This window comes from Lissotriton vulgaris, chromosome 9 (assembly GCF_964263255.1).
Source record: "Lissotriton vulgaris chromosome 9, aLisVul1.2, whole genome shotgun sequence".
Classification (NCBI taxonomy): Eukaryota; Metazoa; Chordata; class Amphibia; order Caudata; family Salamandridae; genus Lissotriton; species Lissotriton vulgaris.
Window position 1 is genome coordinate 12,811,572 of NC_141697.1, and position 26,138 is coordinate 12,837,709.

The 26,138-nt window shown below is 48.9% G+C and overlaps 1 protein-coding gene and 1 non-coding gene across 2 annotated transcripts in view; both read right to left on the minus strand.

Annotated features, from left to right (window-relative positions):
- Positions 1-26,138, minus strand: part of TTC6 (tetratricopeptide repeat domain 6) — a 1,229,706-nt gene that overhangs the window by 552,095 nt on the left and 651,473 nt on the right. The window lies entirely within an intron of this gene.
- On the minus strand, positions 23,994-24,366 carry LOC147689532 (small Cajal body-specific RNA 2). The gene has a single exon (XR_015300273.1).

The window sequence follows — 26,138 nt, forward strand, 5'->3', positions numbered from 1 at the left end:
TGGATTGGGGCTGACACTGGGTTTGTAGGCTCTGTCCTGGGGAGTGGGGTTTGGGGTGTTCTTCTGTTCAGGGTTTGTTTCGGGGGGGGCAACTGCTTTGGAGGGGATGTGAACTCTCGTTGTTTGACTCGGACTGATCGATGTTGGTATGGGGGCGTTACCTAACTTGAAATGCCTAACGTGGAATGTCCGAGGGCTGCGGACTATGGTCAAACGCCACAAAGTGCACGCATATCTGGTGCGCAGGGGGGTCCAGATTGCTATGCTACAAGAAACCCATCTGACCAAAAAAGAGTGCGCTGCGTTGCAAAAAAGATGGCGGGGCCAGGTGTTCGGCACCACTTACTCAGCATATGCCAGGGGGGTATTGATTTGGGTGAGGGCAGGGATACCGTTCCAGGTGCTGAATCAAGTAGTGGACCCTGATGGCAGGTTCGTGGCGGTGGAAGGGAGGTTGTATGGAAGGGATGTGGTTTTCTGTTGTGTGTATGCACCAAACACTGACCAGGCCCGATATTTTGATGGCCTCTCTGGGTCCTTGGCCTCTTTCCTGGCGGGCACGGTGGTGCTAGGGGGGGACTTTAACTCGATCACGGATGTGGCGCTGGATAGGTCCCATCCTCCCCTTGTTGACTCCCCGGTGCGCAAGTTGGCCATGCACAGGAAGGACTGGCAGGACAGATGGGGGTTGCTGGATGTTTGGCGGGAGCAGCACAGGGACGTCAGGGATTACTCCTTTTATTCAGCCCTCCACGCACTACATGTGAGAATAGACTCGGTGCTCTGTAGTGGATCCCTAGCCCCATTAATTTCCCACACTGAGTACCTGGCTAGAACCATCTCGGATCATAACCCCCTATTGGTACATATCCAGTGGCAGCGGGAGCGCTCAGCGATACCAACATGGCGGCTCCGTCCAGACACATTGGAGGACTCAGTATTTAGGGACGCTGTCCAGCAAGGCATCGATCATTACTTTGGCGAAAACGAGGGTACGGCCACGAGCAGGTCCACTGAATGGGATGCGATGAAAGTGGTGGTGAGAGGGGTGTGTCTGGGTAGGTTCTCGAATGCTCGTACGACTGTGTTGAATGCGCTTGTGAAAGCGGAAGAGACTTTGAGAGATTTGGAGCGCCGCAGGCCGGCCAGCCCGGACTTACAATCCCGGTTATTGGAGGCGAAGGAAGTGGTCGCCGCTGCGACGGAACGATTGAGGTGTTACGACTACAGGCAATACGCCATCAGAGCGCACGCTGAACGGGACAAGGTGGGCACACTCTTGGCCAGACTTGCGAACCCGGAACTCAGGGGCTGCCCGATCCTTAGCATTAGCAACGCGCGGGGGGAACTGGTGTATTCCCAGGCGGCGGTGTTGGAGTGCTTTCGGGTGTACTATCAGGAATTGTATCAGAGCCAGTTGGGAGTGGAGGTCCAGGAAATTGCGGAGTACCTAGGGGCGAGGCCGCTTCCGGTTCTAGATGTGGAGGACGCGAAGGAGCTAGGCGGCCCGATCACGCTCACTGAAATACGGGTGGCCATTAAACATATGGCTCGTAATAAAACACCAGGGGTGGACGGGCTACCAATTGAATTTTATCAGCAGTATGTTGATACCCTGGCCCCCAGGTTGCTGGTGGTGTACATGGAAGCCTATGAGACAGGGGGTTTGCCTGGGTCCATGCGTGAGGCCTTGATAGTTCCGCTCCTAAAGCCCGGCAGGGATGCAACAGACGTGAGGTCCTATCGCCCGCTGTCCATGTTGACGGTGGACTACAAGATCCTGAGCCGAATTCTAGCTACCAGACTGGCCCCACACATGACGGGACTGGTGCACAGGGATCAGGCTGGGTTTATCCCCATGAGGAGCACGGCGCTGAATATCCGCCGCCTGGTGGGGATAATGGACGCCATCTTGGATGGGGACGGGGCCCAAGCGGTCCTGTCCGTCGAAATTGAAAAGGCCTTTGATAGTCTGGAATGGACTTTCCTGGACGAAGTGCTGGGAAGGTTTGGTATAGGTGAGGGGTTCCGCCGATGGACAAGGGTCTTGTATTCCTCGGCTACGGCGCGGGTACGTCTGGGTGGCCTGGTGTCCGCGGCGTACCCAGTGGGTAGGGGCACGAGACAGGGGTGCTCCCTTTCCCCCCTATTGTTCGCTCTGGCGATGGAGCCTTTGGCGGTCCATGCTAGGTCGGGTGACAAATACACGGGGATAGACAGCGGCGGGCAGCGGCATTACATCTCGCTGTATGCGGACGATCTACTCCTGTACCTCGGCGATACGGAGCGGGCCCTGGAAGGAGCGATGGACTTGTTATCAGAGTTTGGCCGGTTGTCGGGCCTTAAGGTCAACTGGGCAAAGACCTGTGTGTTTCCACTGAGAGCGGAATCGCCCAACCCTGCTCGCGACTTGGGGGTAGTTTGGGAGCCATCTTGCTTCACCTATCTGGGAGTCCGTATTTACCACGCGACCGCGGACCTGTTGGAGGGCAACATAGGTCGGTGCATTCGGGCACTGAGGGGCAGCATGTCCTTCTGGTCGACCCTCCCCCTGACGGTTCTGGGCAGGATTGCTCTCTTGAAAATGGTGGCACTTCCCCGCCTACTGTACTACTTCCGGACGCTACCTATCTGGATTCCTCAGGGGATTTTTAGAGACCTGAGAACGATGGTCATTGGTTTCCTATGGGGCCATGGCCGCCATAGGGTGGCTCTAAGCACGCTGCTTCGCCCCAAGATTGAGGGGGGTATGGCCGTGCCTGACTTCGAACTATATTATTTGGCGGCGCAACTGCAGGTCCTCACGCAACATGTGGCCAGGGTGTTTAGGGGACCGGAGGAGTACCGAGAGCTGGGGATACAACGCCATGTGCTGTCCTATATAGTCATGCAGCAGAGACTTGAGTTGCGGGGCCTCACTATGGAGGAACGGACACTCAGGCTGTGCTGGCAGAGGAGCCTTCGGAGAGCGAAGGCGACGCGGCCTTATGCGCCCGAAATTCCGATCGGTATGCTAACGGCCCTGCCACACGGGGGCGATTGGTCCCCATTGCTGGATTGGGAGGAGGCGGGCCTACAGGTGGTAGGCTATCTGTACATCGATGGGGCTCTGGCACCCTTCGAAGTGCTTCGGGAACAGTTCGGGTTGCCTGACGGGGGGTTCCTCCTGCATGCGGCGGTGGTGGCTGCTGTACAGAAGCACTGGAAGGGAGGGCTCATGGAACCGACCACGACTATGGCGTGTCAGTATGTGGTGATGGCAGCGGGCACCTTCAAGGCGGTAACATGCCTCCACAACAGGATGCTGAACGAGGGACTGGAACCGCTCCAGGGGGTCAAGGCCAAATGGGAAGCGAGTGTGGGCAGGCCCATCCCAGACACGGCGTGGGGCCATATTTTGCGACGCATGTGGAAAGGCACGAGAAACGCGCGCTTCCAACAAGTACATTTCTATGTGCTTCATAGGGCCTACCTGACCCCCGATAAAATACGGCGGTATTTCCAGGTACAAGACGCTCGGTGCCCGCGGTGTTCGTTTTCAGGAGCGGACATGGACCATTTGTTTTGGGGTTGCCCGCGTTTGGAGGCCTATTGGGCGGAGGTGGGGGACCTTCTAAATGAGGTGACCGATAGGGAGGTGGATTTCGATATGGCGGCGTGTTTGTTACTCTGGTTCCCGCACACCAAACATACCAAGGTAACGAGCAAATTTATTGATTTGGGCCTGATACTGGCGCAAAGGGAAATATCATGGCATTGGAAGTCCAAGGGCGGGCCGTCCACACGGAGGTGGAAGAATGAATTGTTGAGGTGGTCTGAATGCGAGAGTGTGCTCCGGATGAAGCAGGCTGTCAAGCTTGGCAATGAGAATGCCTTGGATGCAGCGCGCGCGTGGGAGTTGGTGGTGCAAGCTTTGCGTGACTCTTTAGTGGAAGATGAGGATTGAGTGAATCGGGCCTGTGGACACTGCGAGGCGTACTAACTCGGAGTTGACATTGACTCTGTAGCGGGATCCATACTACACATCGGGAAGAAGCACACCATTAGCAGTTGCCGGGGTGGGGACATAGGGGGATTGTTTAGTGGGAGTTCGGGATGGGTTGGAAGCCTAGGGGTTGCCGGTCCGCGAGAGCGACTTCGAGTTACGTAGGGCCAGTGGGGAGCTGCACGGAGAGTGGGATGGCTGAGGGGAGTGGCCGGGAATGGGGGGCTCTATAGTGCTCGGGGTGGATTTGGGTGCGGGTAGTAGCATCGATCGCGCAAGTAGAATGGCTGACGGTAGTATTGTTGCGGGTGGGGGGGTAAAATGCGCATACGGACAACGATCTTTAGACCATGGTCCCTATGGGTTTTTCCTACTATGTAGAGGACTATGCCGCCCGGCCTCCGGGATGCGGGCTGAATGGCTGTGTATGGTATACGTTTTACTGCTGATCGGGGGGGACGTCACGAGTGGACTGGTTGACTAATTGTATTCTGTGGTTTCTAACTCTGCAATAAAAAAAAATTGAAAAAAAAAAAAAGTGCATTATCATCCTCGCGGTTGAATGCTAACTTTGGTTTGGCTTTATCACAACATGTTGTGTATGGTGTCATACGCTTTGGAATACTACCCCCTCGCCATTTCTGGCGACGGGGGTAGCATTCCACCCTTCTATAGGGAGAAAACATGTTGTTCCTAGTAAACCCGGTTAAAGTTAACCAGAGCTTCAGCATCACAAAATGGATGCTTCTGCCACAGACACAAGTCTGACCTCCTGCTGCTGGGAGTCCTTCCAGCGAGGGAGGCTTGTACAATAGGTTTCCTGTCTTGGGAGGTGCTAGCACCACTCCAGACAGGCTATAGTGTATTGGGGTAGGGAGGGCTGAAAGAAATGAGACACTGCCTGGGGCACACAAGGTGTCCCATGCATAGTCCAGTTCAAACCGGTGCTGGGGCACTCCAGCCCCAGCTCTGACGCGAAACTGGACAAAGGGAAAGAGGTGTAACCACCCCCTTCCCTGGTCCCACCCATAGGAGGGACCTAGCAGGTAATCCAGCCCCTCAGATTAGTATATAGGTAGGAGCTGAGTCAAGTGACTTTAGATTTATCCTGACTGAAACTTGTAACAAAACTCTGGACCTTCGACGTTCTACTTGAAGATAGAAGACTGAAGAATCTCCCTTGTGGTCAAGGAGTGACCACCCTGTGTAAGCAGGCACCATTAAGGTGACGAGAGACGTGGGACCGGCCATCTTGGAAAGCCTGCGAATTGCTTTCCGTGCAACTTCTGAGGCACCCTCGAAGTTGTGCATTGGGGACTGAAAAGCCCCAGCCCCGAGCATCATCTGCACCGAAGATCAGCCCTCCACACTCCATGAGTGCCACGTGGAGCCCTTCTGCATTCTCCCGCTCGACGAGTCTGTCCAGTCACTTGCCCGTTGGCTAGTGGCCTCTGTGACGACAAACCTTTGAATTTCCACCACTGACCTGGTTGCTCCAGGCTGGCCCTTGCTTCCCTGAAAAGGAGAAGCCAATCAGACCTTGCTGGTCTGATCCAGAAGCCATCTTCGATTCATGCGTGGGTTACCTTAGCCAAGGCTTGTTGACTCCAATCCGGAAGCAGACACTGCCGACAGCGAGATCCTTCGTGGGGCAGTCCGTACCCATCTTCTGGTTGTCGCCGACACCTCCTGGTCCACGTGGCTGCAGAGACAAGCTTCACAACATCACCTGATTGCTTCACGACATCGCCTGGTTCCTTCCTGGTTCCTTCCTGGTCACTGGCTAGTGACCCAGACTCTGTCCCCTCTGCTTTCAGGTACTCTTCATCCTTGATCCGCCCTTGGATCCAACCGGACACTTCTCTCCTGGTCGCCTGCAGCATCTTTCTTCAAGGCTCCATAGGATTCAGCGACGAAACCCAACAGACTTTGACACCTATGCACCCGCTTCCTGTGGGTGAGGTAACGCGAGTACTCCGGTGCTCCTGTGGATATTAGCTATCCTAGTGTCCTAGTTTTCAGTAGCTTTCTCCTAGTTCATCGGGAAGTGACCTAAAAGAACTAGTTTCCATTTCTTTCGTTCCCATTCTAACTATGGTAACTCGCGTGTGTGTAAAGACACTGCACACGCCTACCGTGGGCCTCCTACTTCCTATCCTTTGATAGTACAGTGTCGCCCCAGCGATTCCCTAGTCCCTAGGCCTATCCTTTGTACGTGACGTGGTTCTTATACCACTATTTTAGTATATGGTTTGACGTGCCCCTAGGGTGCTACTGTATATTGTGCAACTTATTGTATGATAATTAAGTATCTTGTTATGTACTTGTGCCTCTGATCTCATAAAGAGTTCAGAGGGGTTGTGTTAGAAATAAATACATATATATTTTATATATAACCTGTGTGGTGTCCTTTCATTTGGTATTAAAGGGGTTACATATGGTAAAACAGCTGGCTTCACATGCCCTCTTGAGTTTAGTCTAAGACTGCTTTGTCCATGCTGCCACTAGAATAGCTGGTTTATAAGGTTGACTTTACAACCATCACCATAAGGGTTGTTTGGACTGATACAGGGTGCCCACTAGAATAGTGGACATCACATATCAGGCCAACTTCTCACATGCATCAGTGGACATGGATGTTGCGTGGGAAAACCCACAGCAACACCCATGTCCGCCCCCAACACGCAAAGTGTTGCGTGAACAGGGGCGATATTTACAAGCACAGGTTAAGTCACGCAGGGTGACTTTACCTGTGCTTGCAAATATCCCTTAGCAGGCTTTGCCACCGGTGCATCACGCAACGTGCTGCACGGTGGCGCACAGGGCTTGTAAATCTGCCCCACAGTTGCCAGTAAGTGTTAGGATCAAGGGAGTTTGTGTCGACCCGTGGTACTCGTTTGTGGTGCTTCTATTGTTGATTTTTTCGAGTCCGACATGGAAGAGTTTCATAAATTAAGCTCTAGTCTCAATGGTCCTCGGTTGCCGAAAATGTGCAAACCCGCGTTTAAAGCAATAAATCAGGAAATAAGTCTAAATGTTTAAGAAGTCAATGCAAACTCCATGAACATAGAAGGGAAGGTCATCTAAGGGAGGCTGCAAGTGCTAAAGGCTCGAGGAAGTACTGGCGCGTGATCTGTCTGTCTGTAACTCTAGGGAGTTGGGGGAGGGGCGCAGGCAATCCCTATTTCTGGGAATACTTAGATGGATTGTATCTCCCAGTTCAATGCAAGTAATACCAGGTTAGATATCCCTGTGACTCTCTGGGTGGATGAGTTATTAACAAGCATTGGCATAGCCAATAGGTCTCACTTTTGGTACCTTATAAGTATTTAGTTATGCAGCACAATATCCTTGGTGCAACAACATCAACTGTTGCATGGCTAAACACTAATAAGGCCCCAAAGGTGAGACCTATTGGCTATGCCAATGCCTGTTTCAATTCTAGTCGGTCTGACAGTCTAAATATGGCCATTTAACATGTTGCCTCTTAATCTTTTAATAGATTTTTGTTATAGTCATTTTATCTCGTGTAAATGTTGGCAACATGGGATGTGGTTAATAAGCTATTATTTTAAGGCTTCCAATTTCACATTATACCCAAACCTAGATCTCCGCTGATTGCCTCAGTGATGGATTAGATGAGACTTTTTCCCTGCTCCTGATGTATGGAGAGCTCGTCGAGCAGTATCAGAGTTGAAAATGCCTACTTTTTCAACTGGATCAAGACACGGGATATTGGAAATACAATGCTAAACATAGACCCATGATGTCTCCTGGAACCAGTGGCAGCTGTAGGAAAGCAGTCCTTACTACGTAAGATAGGGGAAAGTTGCAATTAAATTCAGTGTGCATAGTTTATCACAATCAAAATGGGTAATATCCACTATGCAAATAATATGTGTTTCATTTATGGTTTAAGCAAAAGAGTACTTAAAGTGGCGAAAGAGTACTTAAAGTGGCGATTAAAGAAGAAAAAAACAAGGATTTTTCACCCCAACCACAATTTAATATAACGTACAAGACGAAAAATAAAACATATTAATGCATGCTGTTAAGTTAAACTAGGGTTCAAGTTTCAAGAAGCCTTGGGGTCAATCAGGTGCAGGTGTTTGATACTGTCGGACATGTGGAGCATAGTCAATGAACCAAGACTGCTACAGAAGAACAAAATAGACGTTTTAGAACACCGACTGGACTTGTGCACATAGAAGTAAATGGCAGACAAAGGTAGCAGATTTCCCAATACTGTGAGAGCACTATGTGTTCAAAGACAAAACGGAGATCTTACATAAAATGGTGTTTTTTTAAATATTATACTGATTTCCCTCTAATCCACAATGATCACTTTTTGGGGGGTGGGGGAGGAGTGGGGATGGAGCAGCAGAAGAGCGCAGTATTTGAAAACAACAGCAATAGAATTTACGTTTTTCTGGCGCCCGTCATGGGATCTGGACAAGTAACGGCTGGAATTTGGCGGCATGGTGCCAGTTAACATCTCCTTACATTGAAATCATTCAGTCAAGGCAGTAGCCCAAAGCCATTTGCCGTCCTTACCCTCAGCAAGCAGAGGAGTACAAATGGAGATGAAGACTATTAACGCGGTGTCTGCGAACATTGTACTCATGGTGTCGGCAGGTGAACCGCGGCTCCGGAAGTAAAATATTACCGGAACAGATGAGCTGGGGCTTTAGAAAGTACAGCAATGGCCGCGCGGCAGTGAAAGTGGCACGGCAGCGCGGCGTGAAAGTAAAAGGAAAACAAGCGCGCAAGTGGTGCGTGCGTGAAAAGAAGCCCGGGAGTTGTGGGCGCGCGCGCGCACCGCGAAAGTGATCGTGATCGGATTCACGCGATAAAGACAGATGGCAGCTGTGCATGTTGTGCGCGGTTGTGCTCGTAACAGCAAGCTGGTGGCTGGAAAAATCATGTGGGTAGCACTTCGAAAACTTGCTTACTAAATATCTCACCAGAGCAGCGCATGTGCTGGCTCAGGCGAGACCTAAAAAGGAGTCTGTAGCTTAGAGACCTTTCCTCACCCCACTATTTAACCATTGCTACCATTCTGTGATAAACCCCCAGCCAATGAAGGGTAGGGTCATTGTACCAAATAACAAGGGTCCTAAATCAACCCCACAAGCTTTAGACAGATATCATTGATGGGGCCTTAATTTGTGCAGAGTTTACTTTGTCATTTACAGCAGTGGGTATAAGATCAGAATATTATTTCCCAGGAAAAAAGCAGTTTTAGGAGGGATCATGATAGACTGGTGTGAGACTTGGCCCTTTCCCCAGAAATTGTTCGCTTTTTATCCCCTGTTAATTTAGAATGCCCCTATTGAAACAACACTGTATAGGCTTTGGGTGGTGGAGAATGCCCTGTTTGGTTTAAAATTAGTGTTAAAATGCAGGTGCCTTCTACACCTAATATGGCTGCCACAGAACACTGCTGCAGCAGCGTGGTTTAGTGGGCGCATTCTAGTAGCCAGAGGCAGGCTGGAACCCTCAGGCAATGTATCCATCTTAGCCTGCCAGCCTGTCCACAGGTAGAATGGTGGAACCTCCGGAAGCCTCTGGAACCTTCTGGAAGAGGTGAGGTGACACCAACTGACACCAACTGACACTATCAACTGTCAACTGGCACTATAAAAGGAAAGGGAGGGAACTTTCCTGAGGAGAAGAAGGAGAGAAGCTGAGGGGAGGACCTGGGGGAGGAACCTACGCAGGAGTTTAGGCAGAGGGGCCTAGTCAGGGACTATGATACTGGAAGTGACAGTACTTTGAGTGCTGCCTTTCAAGTATTGAGCACACCTGTAAATCCCCCCTGACCTAGCCCGGCGGAAGGGAACCCCCAGGGACCACTTGAGGGGATTGGCTGAGGAGATCCAACACCAGCCACCAACTTAACCCCCTTCAAGGAAACAAGAACCCAACTGCTATTTACAAGGGCGCCAGAAACAGCTGCGCCAAGAAGAAATCAAGGAACCAGAAACCAAGTAACTGAACTAAGGGCGCAAGAAACATCACGCCAAGAAGAGAACTAAATCCCCACAGGACTGTTGAGGAACTTCTCAGGTATTGGCGCTGTGTCACTCCCTGTGCCCCTCCTGACGCCACCTGGGGTTCCTGCGCTAACCTGCCACTGCTGTGTGGCTTGTCCTGTGAGCTGCCTTTACTTTAAATCCACAATGGATGAAGCGCTGAATCAGAGACTGCCTGTCCTGTCAAGCTGCTTGTAAAGCGCTGTGAACTGTTGCTCTTGAGAAGCGCTATACATGTCCCCCAGGCGCTGGACTGCCTGAAGACTGTTACTGTAGGAGAACTGTACATGTGGCTCCAAGCGCTAACTCTGCTAAGGCTGTCCTGCTGGGGCTCTGTAGATCGATGTGCCTCTGTGGTGCTGTGTTGTCAGCGCTGTTAACAGAACTGCTGCCTTGCCCTGAAGTGCCGCGAAGTTTATGGGCGCTATCTCTACTTGAGACGCTGTGCTCTGTGGAGCTGCTCTGCCCATCTGTGGGGTTCTGGGAAGCGTTAGCCCACTGACCAGCTTGAACCTGCTGAATGCCCAAGCGCTACATCTTCCCAGTGCCGTGTGGGCATCTGAGAGCACTGCCTACTGATGCGCTATGTGAGATTCCAGAAGCGCTACATCTGCCGAGCGCTGTGCCCGGAAAGCGCCGCTCGACCTACCTCTGAGCCGGCCTGGTCACCGCCGCAGCCCAGTCCACTGGAGCGCCCGAAGCACTGTAGAAACCCCCGCGGCGGCCCCCGGCGTGAAGAGAGGGCCGCCGGAATCTGAGGAGGGCCGTGCCGGGCCCCGACGATCTGCCGCGGATGTCAGCTGGGCAGCAGTAGGCCTCGTAAATTCCTGTCAGCGTGATCTCCAGGAGGGCCGCGTTAGGCCCAAGAAGCCTACCCCTACCAGCTCATGTGACGGGGGCGCCCGCATCTTCGGCCGCGCCCCCGCCTCACGTTATTGGCTTACCCGGCCGCATCCCCTTGCCGGCCGCACTGTGATTGGCGGCCGGCACCACACTTCCCCAGTGAAGCCTGCGATTGTCCCCCGGCTGCAAGGAGGCTCGGGCAAGCCGGGAATCCTCACGGAGGGGGCCGGAGGAGCGAGAGCCCCCTCCGATGTGCTACAGATCCCTCGAGACTGACCCTGACTGAATCCCGGGCCCCGGAGGCAGAGCAAGGCCCGGGGACAAGAGGAACTACAACCGGAGAGCTCCAGATTGTAGGAGGAGCTCTCCCCTTCCCCTGAGACCACCGAAAGGGGCCCGGAGAAGGCCCGAAGAGACAGGTAAACCCCGGGGAGGAGGGCAGAGGGTCCTAAGATCGCCCCTCCCCGGGAAAACTCTGTTACATGGGCCGTGGGCCCCATTTAATGTGTACAACCCCCCTTTGGTGGAAGAGAGGGGAATTTAAGTGCCTACAGGCCTGCTGGGCCTTTAAACTGTGCCAGGAGTGTATTTTTAGCCCTGCTGTATTGCCTATTGAGACCCTTATATTAGAAAGGCCATGGGGGGAGAGATCATATACTCAGTAGCCCCGGAGAGGTGTGAAGTGCACAGGCCAAGTGCATACATTTAATGTAATGCAGAGTTTTCTGCCAATGTATGGGTCTCCTTGCCTGCTGAGTACTGGAATGGGAGTAATCCTCTAATGAGAAATTGATTCCTAATTGAGGTACTGGTTATTTTATCCCAGGTAATGTTCACTAATGCTTGAAGCCTGACTTATTTTGGGATTATTGAACTGTTGGGCATTGAGTAAGGAAATGTTACCCTTATCCGCTGAAATGTCATTCCTGGTTAAGGAAGGGGTCGCTCCTGCCAATTAAATGGTTTACCCTCATTTGAGGCACTGTTTATTCCTACGTTTTAGGAAATGTTATTGCTGAGAAATGCAGTGTTGTACTACTAATGAAATGCACATATTACAATAGGCCTAGTTATTACTGCCTTATTTAGGGGAATGCTCTGCATAGGCCCAACTAAATGTGCAGGTCTGAGTCATGAAATGGTTGATCTATTATTAAATGTTTATTTCTGCTCAGAGAAAGGCTACCCTGATTAGAGTGGAAATGTCTATTCAAGTAAATGACCAGTTTATGCCTATTAGATGACATGTTGAATCTAGCCTAGCGCCAGGTTTCCTGAAACTCCTACAGCTAGGTACTAAGATGTTCTGTCCCCAAACGTAGGATAGGTATATTACTGCCTAGGGCAGTGTTATCTGAATGCTATTCCAACCTCAGGTGTTGTAATAGTTTAACCTAGTTAAAAGAAAGGTTTATTCTTCCCTGATGAAATGGGTAATGCTGGTTAAATGAAATGTTCTACATTGACTTCTCCAGGAAGTCTTTCCCCTGCGTAAGGAGAATGATACCTTTGACCAATAGTCAGTTATGATACCTCATTTATTTATTTATGAGATGTTTTACTCCTAATATGGGAGAAGAGTTATGCACAGCTAAGGTTTCCACTGATGTGATGTTTCATATTTAAGGAAAGTGGAAACCTACTGTTATTTATTGAAATGCTTTCTGTTATAACTCCTTAATGTATTTGATGCAGGTGCTGACCAGGAGCAAGGCATAGGTCAGGCCTGTGTTATACTAAAAATGTATTTATTCAATATTTAATATTTATGGAACATCTAATATTTATTATTTATTCATCCAGTGTTTATTGCCAAGTGTTCTCACACATGTATTTTAGTGGAAAGCTAATAAGCTAATCTTAAATGAATTCCTAATACCCTGATCCAGCTCTATCTTAATAAAGTTAACTTGAGTTTTTACACAAGCTCACTGGAGTGGTGTCACTAATTGCGTGCTCATATTTCTGAGTCAGTGGTTGCGTGTGCTGCATGGTTGCTTAACACATATGCTTTCGGATGCCTACCCGCTCGTGCCATGCTACCCTAGGGGACTGGTGACCCCAGTTCCAACAACTGGATAATATTGTGGGCCTTAAAACGATAGTGAAAAAATACACCTTTTTTTGAGGAATGCCGGTATACTTGGCGTTCATTGATTTCCCCACAGCGTCTGATAGAATAGATCGGCAACCACTGTGCAGGAAGCTTCTTCTTTCGGGTGCTATGCACCACCTTTTGAGTCTTATAGAGCTACATGTCGATGGGAGGGACGCAGGGATTATCCTGTAAGAATGAAACACATAATGGTCTTAATCAAGTATGTTTGCTCGCTCCCCTTCTTCTTTCCTCACATATTTCTGATCTTCCAGGCACCTTCAATCAAGTGAGGGGTGATCCTCCCAGAATTGGTGCGATGCTATTGGCTCCTTGCAGAATGCAGAAGATGTCGCCATTATGGACCAAAGTCGCATTGGCTTGAGGCGCCATCTTGTAGCGTTGTCAAAGCATGCTGGAGCCCATCTTCTGAAGATTAATATGTCCAAAGTCTTGATATTTTGCAAGAAGGGGACAAGACTAAAGAGGAGTGTTAGACGGTGTCTGGGTACAGATCAACTTGAACTAGTGACTCGCACCTTGATCTCAGGGGGTTTCTCCAAGAAGGGTGGGGTGTAGATCGCATGAAGAGCTGCACTAGCAGAGCCCTTTCTCAGGCCAATGCCACGTACACATTTTACAAAATTTCTGGGAGACGTCACTTTAGGTATGTCTTGTCAGTTTATAAGCCCCCCCATCCCCCCCACCCCCTCCTTGTGCTCTGCGTGCAAGTGTTGGACATGAGTTGCCGGCACTCTTCAAAGGGGCTGAATGTCGAGTTGTTCTTCAGATCTGGAACTTGAAGACACTCTCAGCCCCTCATGCGATGCGCCTTGAGTTTGGGTTATTCGCCTCCGACGCTTTTTCCCTGGCGGCTGTTTGGAGGCTCCTATGTCACGGAGGGTACATCACTGGGAGCCTTGAAGGTTGAAATGTTTCTCTTCTGAAGGAATGGGGCATGTTTTTGAGGTCTTTTGAGGGGGGTGATGAAACTTATGGGATTGATTTGAATACAGATTCTTTTATGCCTAAATCCGCTCTGAAGAGTTTAATAAAGGGCGCTTTATTTAAGATAAGTGTGGCCAGAGATCTTGCTCCAAGCCAGTCAAATCTGGGTCATTAGGTGGTGCAGCAGAGAAATCTGGGGAACACACCTCAGCCATATCAAGATGGTGTGCCCCACCAGACCAGAAGGATGATCCTATTGCTGAGAGTAGACTTTCTCCCTTTAAGTGTCATTACTGGCATTAAATCCTGAAAGGGGATAGAAGACGTGAGCTGTGCCAGCTATATATGCAGCATCGTAATCATGTATGATTTGTGTGTCCTGCGTCACAGAATGTTCGTCGCCGTTTTTAAGGCCTCTCTTTATTAAATATATCGTACATACTGCCCAGGAGGCTCGTAAATGTGTAATGTTTCCTTTGAATGAAATGACATGTAATAGGATTGACCAATTTTTCAGATCTTTCTTGAATATCTCTTGGGACCACGAGGTAGGCCTGGGGGCGTTTCACAAAACATGCTTCAGATCCTCCTAGAGCACCTCTCTGGGCCCCGTGCACTCTTGGTGGGAGTTTAAAACTAACGTGATGCTTCCACCGAAGAAATCACCTGCAGGATGGCTGAGTGTAGCAAGACTCATTCACTTTGTTGAGTCTCTTAGTGTACCGCTTGTATTAATGGTGGTCTGAAAGCCGAGGTGGGGGCATTTGAAGAGTTTGTCCTAGTTGCAGATTAGAATACTCATAGTGGGCTCTTGGTTGAGCCGCTAGAGTAGCCCCACCAGGAGCGGCCTACCTGCTGCTCCGCCCATACTCCAGCTGCCACGCCTCACCTCACCTCATCCAAGCATTCCATTCCATCACCACTCCAACATCCCACGCAGCACCCTCACACACGCCGAGCAGCGAGGGCCGACGCACCGGAGGAGAAGCAGAGATAATACAACAAGATATAACACATCCTCCACCTTTCCAAAATACATACAAATATATGAATGCAAGATGGAATAAAACATTACGTGAGGGAACATGCATAGAGAAAATAAGGAAGACGCTTAGATAAATACTCATGAAATGTTAGTTAGGGCCATGCCCCCTTGGTGGGAGGACATATTCGATGATAATGTTAGTTTGGAATGTGTCGGAAGGCTCTTTTTAGGTTTTGCCTGGCGTCCGCTGCCGCAGCGTTCGCGCAGGCGAAAACTTTTGAGAAGCGGTCTGGGGCTTTTTCCCGCCTCTCTGTTCCATTGGCTAGCTTCATAAATGGAGGCTAGCCATTGGAACAGAGATGCGCAGTCATTGCCCGAGCAGATTCGTGGGCGTATTGGTGATTTTTTCGCTCTCCGCCCCTTGGTGAACTTCATTGCGGAGGTGGGCGGTGGTTTATATATATTTTTTTTTAATGTTTTTTGGGTCATTCCTCAAGGCCGACCGCCGCCGGAAGAAGTCCAGGTGAGTGCTCCCCTCCCCTCCCGCTGTCCGTGTGCCCGTTCCCGCCCCCCCTCCCGCTGTCCGTGTCTCCGGCCCCACTTGTAAATGCTTGGTTTTTTAAGTTCAAAAGAAAATGGTGTGCTCCTTCCCTCTTTGCCCCCTAACCTTCACTCTCATCTGACTGGTGCAGTCTGAACAATACCCGACTAAAGTGACCTGTCCCCGTTACACAAAACACCTAATTTAATCTTTTTTTACTAATCTTACATGGTTATTCATTAGCACCATAGCCATTCTCCCCGCGCAGTTCAACGACGTGAATGCCCACTGCACCTCTTGTACTGGCGAAAACCATCGGAATTGCAGTAGTCTAGAGCGGATCTAGCTGCGTTTTGTTTTCTCCGTACAGAGAATGAATACCAAGGAGTCGATCTTGCTGGTGCAATTTCAGCTGCCACTTACATCCTATTGGGTGGAGCAGCTCGGTTTCCTCGCCAACCTTGCAGGCTGCTGGCAGTTGTGTTTAGTCAGCTGTGTGCAGCATGGGGTAATGGGTAGTGCTGCTGAGACAGCACAGCTGACTTTTCTTTTTAGCTTTGTTCTGGAGAGGAAACCCTGCCCATAGATACCAGCATCTCATTGGATGCATGTAAAATGTGCCGAGCCAGTTGGAGCCCAGTGCTTCATTGTAAGATCAGGATGCAGGCGAACACAAACTGGGTGTGTTGTGTTAAAGGATGCCTAGCCTGGAAAACAACCTGATTCGAAGAACCGAGGTTTAATCTCTTGTGAACCCATTTTAAAAGTCTGTTTGATTCACAATACGATAAGCACACACACGTAAAATCCGCGTGTGTGCATATCGTATTGTGAATCAAACAGCCTTTTAAACAGGGTTCACTAAAGTTTAAACCTCGGTTCTTCGAATCAGATTGGAATTTTACATTTGCAATTTTGAATTCTTAGTTTATAAAATGAACATGTAAACAATTAATGAAACAATCATTAGAACTATTTCTAAATAACTCATACGATACAACGAACCACAGAATCGCCCTTCTTTTTTGGCTTGGATTTTGAACATTTGTTTTGCCAGTGTGTTTATTATTTCTGTGCTAGACAATGTATCCATTTTTGCGTAGTGCGTATACAAATATGGTAGGAGCACTTTCCTTGGCATGGGCCTTGTGCCAAGTCATGGTGGATACAGGACTGCCAAGCTGTAAAGTTTCATGTGTCGGCATCTGCATGTCTCTTTTAGCTGCCTTCAAGCAGTTTTGGACCACAGTGGCGGGCACAAGTTTTCTTTATATCTGTCGACCTGGTGGCCTTGAGCTTTACATTTCATTGAAAGTTTCCCTTTTGAGCTTTAACTGCTTCTACTAATGCAATCCATTGTAACAGCTTGTTGCCACTGTTTCCACCCCGCCTCCCCCCCCTTGTAAAATGAGTTCCAGGACCCGACGAGCACGCAAATATTTATCAGCCCTAAGTGTGGGTAGAGTTCCACACGTGTAGTCTTTTCAAAACCTATTGCCTCCAGCTGGTATCAAAGCTGTTCTAGAAGCTCATAATGCCAGACTTGCTCGGTGTCCCATGCCAATTCATGAAACTCTTCTGGCCCACACTAATATTATTGGCATAACACTGCTGTGATCGCCAGCAAGCTGTAACTTAATCTTCTTATACTCACACAGAAAAATTCTGCTATGCGTCTTGTCCATTATCCTGTACCATATTAGCTATCGCTACCTGGACTGGAATGAATTAACTGAAAGATCAGCCTCATACTGTTGGCCAGCTTGTGGACTCTAATCTCGTTTTCCCAAAAATCAACATACAGAACGGTTATTCCGAAACTAGGCTACAATTATGGAAGAAGCATTACCAGGAGTATCTATGTCTGGTTTGTGCGGGCCCTGGGGCGTGGAGGGGGTGCTGGGGGAAGTAGGCCCTAGCACTCTGTGCCCAGCTCTGGAAGATTCATCTTCCGTGCCAGTCAGGTTTCTTGGAGTCTCCACTCCCCATTGAGTGCACAGAGTATGAATTCAAAACAGCAGTGGTAAATATTGTCCCCCACAGTGTCAGGACCAGCACACACAGGGCCACGATTCTGGTGGCCCCTCACCTAGGCGGCAGGGCTGCTGGTAGGACCTACCGCTTCCAACGGGCAGCTCATCTCCATAGTTGAGTGCTCCCTGGGGGCCCTCCTCTGGCTGCCCAACTCTGGTCAGCCATCGGGGCTCCGAGCCTCCAGCTCCCTTCTCTTCCAGGAGACCCGGCACACAGCATCTATGCCACACACAGGCCCGCAGTGGGTAAAGGGGCACTCTGCAACATGCGTGAGCAGCTGGTTCCAATCCACTCAGGCATGAGCTCACCTTCTCACAGCCACACTAGGCCTCCACAGTTCAATCAGACTTGTTCTCACTTATTTAGAATAAACTTTGGCCACGCTTCAGAGAAACAAGGACATCTCTGGATGACCTTATCAGAGGATGTAAGCCTGAGTTTGGGCAGCACACTAGTCACACTGTAGGCCATGTCCCAAAATGATATCGACCATCTGTCTAAAGTGTGGGCTGAGAGCACAAACCTAGTGGGAGCTCAAGAGTGCCTGGTCTCACAGGCAAAAATTAGACCCTGAATAAAAACAAATGGCGTCGCATTGCAGTCATGAGACTATCTATTGCAATGTAATACCCTAAACGCCTGCTACACCCTGAAGGTGCTGCAGTAGCAGCAGCCCCCCTTGGTTTAGTAGTACCAAAAGAAGTGCAAAGGCCCAACAGGATGAAATCCAAGATGGCGCCTGTGGCTTTGACTATAAATGTCATTGACCTCAACACATTCTATAACAAGCATTTGCAATGCAATAGGTCTCGCATTTACGCGAGTTTGAGCTATTCGCATTGTAAATGACAATGTATTTTATTTATGTTTTGGTTTTTAAAACAAATAAAAGGCATTGTCATTTGCAACGCTAATAGCTTAAACTCTCGCAAATGCGAGACCTATTGCATTGCAAATGCTTGTTCTTTAGAGGCATCATTTTAGCAAGAGAGATGAGGATCCGGAGCTTGTAAACAAATATGAGTGGAAAGGTGCATATCCAAGGGTATGGGTGTACATGGAAGGTGCTGTATGGGGTATGTTTGGTGTGTGTATCTATATGTATGTGTTCTTTCTGCCTGTGCTCGTGAAACTGCACGCATGTCTGTGTCTACCTACGTGTGCTATGGCCACCTGTGGTTTGCTCTGAGTAGTGCATGTCTGCGTGTGTATGCATTTGTTCTCCGGTGTGTTTATTTGTTGTATAGCTCTTCTAACCCTGGCGGCAATGCTAAAACTTATAAGGACCCAATGGCGAGACCTATTGTCAATGCCAATGCTTGTTTATCACCCTATCAGCCCCTCCTACGTCCTACCTTGCCGGTCCTCCGGCCATCTATACCTTCTCTCCTGTGGACACACATCAACACCCACCCCCCCCAAACAACTTGGAAACAGCCCGACAGAGCTGGGGTGGCTCAGGTGAGCTTGGGGGGTGCAGAGCGGTGTGTTCAGAGCCAGTTGCTGCCTTGAAGTAGCCAGCCAAGGGCTGACTGTGGAAAACAGGTGCTGCCTCATTGTATTCACCAGCAGCGGCAAGGGCGGCACATGTCATTCCGCCCAGGGCGTTATTGGCGCAAGGGCGGGCTCTGTCTAAAAGTGTAAGCGCCAATGCTAAGCACTTGTGCACTGACCTGCAGTGCATGCTGTGCTGTGGATACATTGGCAGTAAATTATGTATTTAATCTTATACAACTGGAGGTCCATGACACTCTAGACACAATTCATCAAATAGTAGATGGTTCCACTCCTTACCTTGTTCTACCATATCTGATTACTCATGTCTGAACAGTGAAGTAAGCTGGAGGTGACCTCCCTATGCAGTCTGTGTCACTTATTTGAATCAGCCACTGCTATCCTGTGTCCTTGAGTGCCTGAGGTAGAGGTGTCCTGGCTTACGGATCGGGGAGGCAGCGGTGCCCCGACAGGGGTGCATTCATGGGCACTAGAACATCCCAGGGGGAAATACAGCACCCTCTCAGGAGGTTAGGACATGGAGCTGTGCTTCCGCAGAGCTGCAGATACTTTAAACATGCCTATTGCAAATTGGAATACTCAGCTAAACCAGTTTCCATTGATTTCAGGCTGAAAATGAATGATTATGAGCAAAATATAGTGCCGCTAAATTTGCTAATCCATGCCGCAATCTCCTGGAGGGTCTGCCTGGTATACAAGGCATATTTTTCAAAGAAAAGGAAGCTGTTCCTCTGTGTTGCAGGATCGCCTACCAACTAATTAGTGGTAGTGAGTAAGGGGAGAGGGAAAGGAGGTAGAGGGATCGGGGATCCCACTTTTGCGGAACTAGGGTCCTCACACACCCAGCAAGCTAGGTGTCATGCTTCATCATATGGACCTGCTCCTCGTTGAGCTGGCGCTACAAATGCTCAACGGGCACCCGCGAAGGGGCTCTTCATCGGACATCTTTTGTTCCTTTGCCGTATGATGAAGTGGGGGTGTGTGGCCCGTGTGTGTGTAGATAGTGTGTTGTGCTGTGGGGGTGAGTTAAAAAAGGTTGGATATTCCAAAGCGATACGTTTTATTCTGGTTGGTAATCCACCTTACTTAAAAGAAATATATACAGAAGAGAGGCAAGTTCATTCACTATTGTGCTCTTCTCTCTGGGTCGACATGTTTCTTGCCCTGTTGGTCTAATAGTACCTTGGCAATTCTTCAGGACCTATATATGTGTAATCTGTGAGAAAGGGGGGGTGGTGTTGGGTATCTACACTAAACGGTGCTGTTAAATAAAGAGCTCCCATTCAGAGGGGACTACCGATCCAAGTTAGTGTAGTCTGAAAGAAGAGGAGCTGGGAATATAAAAACAAAGGAGAACAGCACGTTAAGAACTTGGTGTCCTGGTTATCTCCAAAGAGCTCTATACTCTCACTCCTTATTTATCAAACCTCCTAGCTAGGCAATGTCATTTAAAAACAGCTCAAACACATACTATTCAGTGGTTATCCGCTCATACAATGTGGACCCATATTGGAGGCCAGACCTTGTCTATGCATTGATTGATGTCAGGCACTGTCATTGTGTGATAGCTTGGTCACAGGGATGTTGCAATTGGTAAACAGCACGTTAAATAACAGGCTTATAAAGACAGGTTTAGAGCAACATATTCTCTCACTATATTACACTCGTTACGGTGTATGTGTAAGTATCAAGCGGTGATAGCATCCGCTTGGGATGGCACTAAGATTACGCTGGGATGTTGAAAACACCAAGGCTTGGTGTCAGATGTGCCCAAACTCACCTCCCTCATAGATGCGAGGAGCTTCAAGGTGGGTGGGAGGGTCGAGGGGCGCCTCATCAGTAGGAGCCCTGCTTGAAAGAAAGATCTGGTATGTTGTGGATATAAGTCCCTGGTCTGAGGAGCGGTTTGTAAGTCAGGGCACTGACTACCTTTAGCACTGACAGTGGAGCACATCCGCGGCTCCGTTAGGGGGGCTGAGAGACCCTGCAGCGTCAAGGGTGGCATACAAGGCACCAAGAGCGGTGATTTGAATTAATGAGTTAGGTCTAAACTATTTGCACTAGAACATGGCACAATGCAAATGTGACCACTGTCCCCACTACTGTTAGCACGGTGCAAAGAATCACTAGCCTGCTGGGTCAGTTCATGTGTTTGGGTGTGTTGATTTTGTGAACAGATGGAGGCGCAGTAAGAGATGACTGTCTGCTGACCACGTCCTCCTTCACGGAGTGGACTCTGTTGTATAAACCCCAATGACATTTTCACTGTTAACTACACCGGCATTAAAACTGTGGAAAATCAGTCATATACAAGATCAATAGATGGAACATGGTGCCCAGGAAATTGAAGCGACAACATGAAAAATGCCATTTGTTGCGAAGTCTAAAATGAATTATGAATGCATGGCAAGCAGACACGTGGAGATGGTGCTCGCTGTCGTTCAGGATCGCAGTGTTTAAGATGATCACACTACCATGCAAAATACTCCATTCACGTTACTCGTCCTTTTTAATGTGGCTGGGCAGAGCACAATGTTTTTGTTATGAATTATTCGTAGACCCAGAATAGCGCTTCAGACATTAAGTAGGTCAAGATAATCGCCATATACACAGCCTTCTTATTTGGCATCCAACCAGCAGGGCAAAAACAACTGAGCATATCCACACAGAGATGACCGGTCTTTGAGGGTGGAAAAAGAACCGATACATACACAGAAAGGAGGTCAATGCCAGCCAGACAGGGCAACAAAAAGATTGGGTTTGGGGTGACAGACATGGCAGGTTACACCCTACTTGTCACTAGGGTAACCAGGAACTGAACAGTTAGCTTGTTAAACTCAAGATTCCAATTAACTAAGCATAAACTGAGAGTGACATAGACGAGGTACCTGGGCCATCTGCAAGACATGTTATGCTTTATCACAGCTAAGACATAGCCACAGAAAGAGTCAGCAAACAGGTGCCAACAAAGGATAACTGGGATGGGCAGATGTATGGAGGCTAATAGAAAGCAGCTGCTGAGAAATTCCAAAAACATCTGGGGCTAGTGAAAAAGCGATTATGTTCTAGGATAGGAAACAAGGTCTCCTCTGTGGGACAGCACTGAAGCAGACAAGCCTGAATGAGTAACAATGGAAGGGGTGAGCTCAGTCAACCAAGTGCACTTTGGATGCAAATGGTATAACTAAAGTATGTGTACAATGGAGGGAGGGGGGGTAAGAACAAAACTACAGTAAATGGTTGACATGTGGACAGACTCAGTTGTATGGACTTGAGTTTTATAGACTGAGAACTCAGTCTGGGGTATTGGAGCGCTTTACATGAGCGCCAGATACACAGTCGTTGCCTTTTTTTAATGGCACAGGGATATTAAGTGATCTGCCCAGAACCACAGGATGCTGGGTTGAAGTAGAGACTTGAACCTGGTTCCCCAGTTCCAAAGTCTGCAACTTTGGCCGTTAAGCCAAATCCTATCCCCTGTGGGAATGGCGCATAGCTGTGATCAACGGAATTAACTGATCAAAGATAGACAAAAATTAATTAACGGAAAAGATCACAGAAGGAGTAAATCATCTGAGATGAGGTGATGTAATTCAAGAATAATAAAATAAAAAACACACTAGAGGTTCCTGAACAAGGTGTAACCAAGAAAGGGTTACTAGCAAGGATACGTTTTTAGTTTAGTAGAGCAGATGGGATTTTCCAACACCTATCTTAACCAACTGAATTAAATGCCTCTTCATGGCTATTAAAAAGAACAAAGAACAGGTAAACAGGATTCCATTGCGTGTTCTTGTAAAAAATGTGAGAGGCAGAGAAAATTTACAATTAGTTTGAAAAAGTGGCAACAGCGCTGCTATATACGAGACATGAGAACCAGAAAAGAACAGGAGATTGGCACTTGTCACAGGGGTATCACTCCCATATAAGCCTGCCGAAATCACACACACACACCAGATATAGGAGTCAAAAACTGTGGCGACCTTCTGGCCTAATGTGGAGAAGGATGGTGGTGGGGTCAAGTCGGCGATATATGTATATATATATATATATATATATATATATAAATAGGGAGAGAGAGAGCGAGAGAGTGTCGTCATGCAGCTTACAAGACATTTTACCAGCAGACAGGTAAAGAAAACGACAAAACAAACTGGGAACTCAAGTAAACTTTGGTCTTTTGGGTGGGAAAGAATATGGGACAAATAACCGAGATAGGCAGGAAAGAAAAAAAAATCCGATTGGGATGCAGCTTTATCTAAAAGGGTAATTACTGTACAGTACTGCCTTTTCGGTCCCATTACAGGAGAACAGTCCGAGGACTCAAAAATGATACAGCCAATAAGATAACAATGCAGCCACTAACATCGATTGCTCCTAAAAGTTGGACAGCATCTCCAAGCCATGAGCAGGGGTTTCGTCGGCAGAGTAACTCAAAGGCATGGTGGTAGGAGGAAGACGACGAAACAACTCCCTAACAATGCAAGGAGTATAAAGTAACGGTAGAAACAGACACGGTATTGTTACACAAATACGTTGACACCATTAATGAAGAATAGAGGTTACAAAACGCAAACACAAGAATGTTCACGCAATAAAAAAAAATCATTTTTCCAGGATCTCCTGTTGTAATGTAAGGAGCGAGTCACTGTGTAAATTAACATCTATCACACTGCAGTCTCACAAAACCTCGATCTGCGCCAACACAAAGCTGCATGCGGTTAAAACAAAGACAAGCACACTGCCCTTTAACAAATAATTGTTACAGTGGAAACACTGCAAGGAATCCGAAAAACCTGGGCTCAGTTTATTCATAGACGATATGTCCTGGTAATTTGCCGATTTCATTATCCACAACTTCTTTTCAGACACTTTTTTTTGTTCGAGTAAGCCACCCTATCACATTCTTTATGAATCTCGCGCCCATGACCCACAGGCCTCTGCTCATCAAAGACTTCCCCACGACTTAGCCCCTTCGGAACTCAGTAGTCAAAACTACTACAGGCGGGAGCTCAGATCAGGATCGCTGGATACTCATGGGCGGGTTCGGTGCTCTGGGCCGAAGCCTCGCACCCCCGGCCTAGTATATCTGATCGAATCATCATGTCTGAGCCCCGGAGTACGGGATCCGCTGCCTGATTCCGAAAGCCTCTGCGCACAGGGCCCAACAATGGGGCTAGCGATCGAGGAAAGTCTTCTCATCCCAGCCCAAGGCCAGCAGCGGAGAACCCCGGCCGGATCAAATAAGATCAATGTGTATAAAGAGCCGAGGGGAGAGCAAGCACACATCATGCGTACAAATTATAAACACTCAAACTACAAGCACCAAACACGGAGACACGCGCTACACATGTTCTCACACAGACGACTCTCCCACTCAGCAGGTTTTATCTACTGCGTAGACCAATTTAAATGATTCACGCCCGCTCCATTCTGGGACAGAAGATAACAAGCATTGGCCGCGCAGCAGTAAAGCTGCACGGCCGTGAAAGGATCATCTGCATTTAAAAACTGCAACAAACATAACCAGCACCGCCTCTCCCCTACCTCCTCCACCGCCCAGGAACGTGCTGGAATTACGGCACAAACGAAACAAAAACAAAAAAAACGGGGCAGGAACAGAATACTGAATCCCGCCCCTCCAGGACTCCCTGACCTGCCTCATGGTTGCCAAAGCAATATTTCTAAAAATATTGTCATGCTACCGTAAGGCAGGTCATGGAGTCCTCGAGAGGCGGGATCCAGAGCAGACAAATCTGCTAAACAGGAGCTTTTTCCAATGGCAGGCCTCCGTTTCGCGAGGCCTGCCAATGGAAAAAGGGGCCGTGGTTTCACGCAGTACTGAAATCCCCCTGTTCACAATAGGTCTTTGCCTGCAGCAAGGCCCTGCAATGCAGGCTTCGACCTAAAAACAAGCCTTTCCAATCACCTCTCTAGCTGGACAAAGAGCACTGTCTTAATAATTTACGTACAAAAGGCAATGTGACTGTAGGGACTGTAGGGCCCACTTTCTGTTTCATTATGGCTATGTGTGTGTGTGGCTCTGTGTGTGTGTGTGGCTCTGTGTGTGTGGCTCTGTGTGTGTGGCTCTGTGTGTCTGTGGCTCTGTGTGTCTGTGGCTCTGTGTGTGTGGCTCTATGTGTGTGTGTGTGGCTGTGTGTGTGTGTGTGTGGCTCTGTGTGTGTGTGTGTGGCTCTGTGTGTGTGGGTGGCTCTGTGTGTGTGTGTGTGTGGCGCTGTGTGTGTGTGTGGCTCTGTGTGTGTGGCTCTGTGTGTGGCTCTGTGTGTGGCTCTGTGTGTGTGGCTCTGTGTGTGTGGCTCTGTGTGTCTGTGGCTCTGTGTGTGTGTGGCTCTGTGTGTGTGTGGCATTGTGTGTGTGGCTCTATGTGTGTGTGTGTGGCTCTGTGTGTGTGTGTGTGGCTCTGTGTGTGTGTGTGTGGCTCTGTGTGTGTGTGTGGCTCTGTGTGTGTGTGTGTGTGGCGCTGTGTGTGTGTGTGGCTCTGTGTGTGTGGCTCTGTGTGTGTGGCTCTGTGTGTGGCTCTGTGTGTGGCTCTGTGTGTGTGGCTCTGTGTGTGTGGCTCTGTGTATGTGGCGGTGTGTGTGTGTGTGGCGGTGTGTGTGTGTGTGTGGCTCTGTGTGTGTGTGGCTCTGTGTGTGTGGCTCTGTGTCTGTGTGTGTGGCTCTGTGTCTGTGTGTGTGGCTCTGTGTCTTGTGTCTGTGTGTGTGGCTCTGTGTCTGTGTGTGTGGCTCTGTGTGTGTGGCTCTGTGTGTGCGGCTCTGTGTGTGTGGCTCTGTGTGTGTCTCTGTGTGTGTGTCTGTGTGGCTCTGAGTCTGCGTGGCTCTGTGTGTGTGGCTCTGTGTGTGTCTCTGTGTGTGTGTCTATGTGGCTCTGAGTCAGTGTGTGTGTGTGTGCCTCGGAGTGTGTGTTCGGGTCTGTGTGTTTGTGTGTGGCATTTGCGAGAGATTAAGCTAATGGCATTGTAAATGACAATGCCATTTATTTATCTGTTTTCAAAACAAACACCTAAATAAAAAATATGTCATTTACAATGCCAATAGCTCTAACTTTTGCAAAGGCGAGACCGTTGCATTGTAAATGCAGTAAATGCTTGTTCTGTTCAGGCTTCTTAGATGGGCAATACTGGTATATTCGAATTT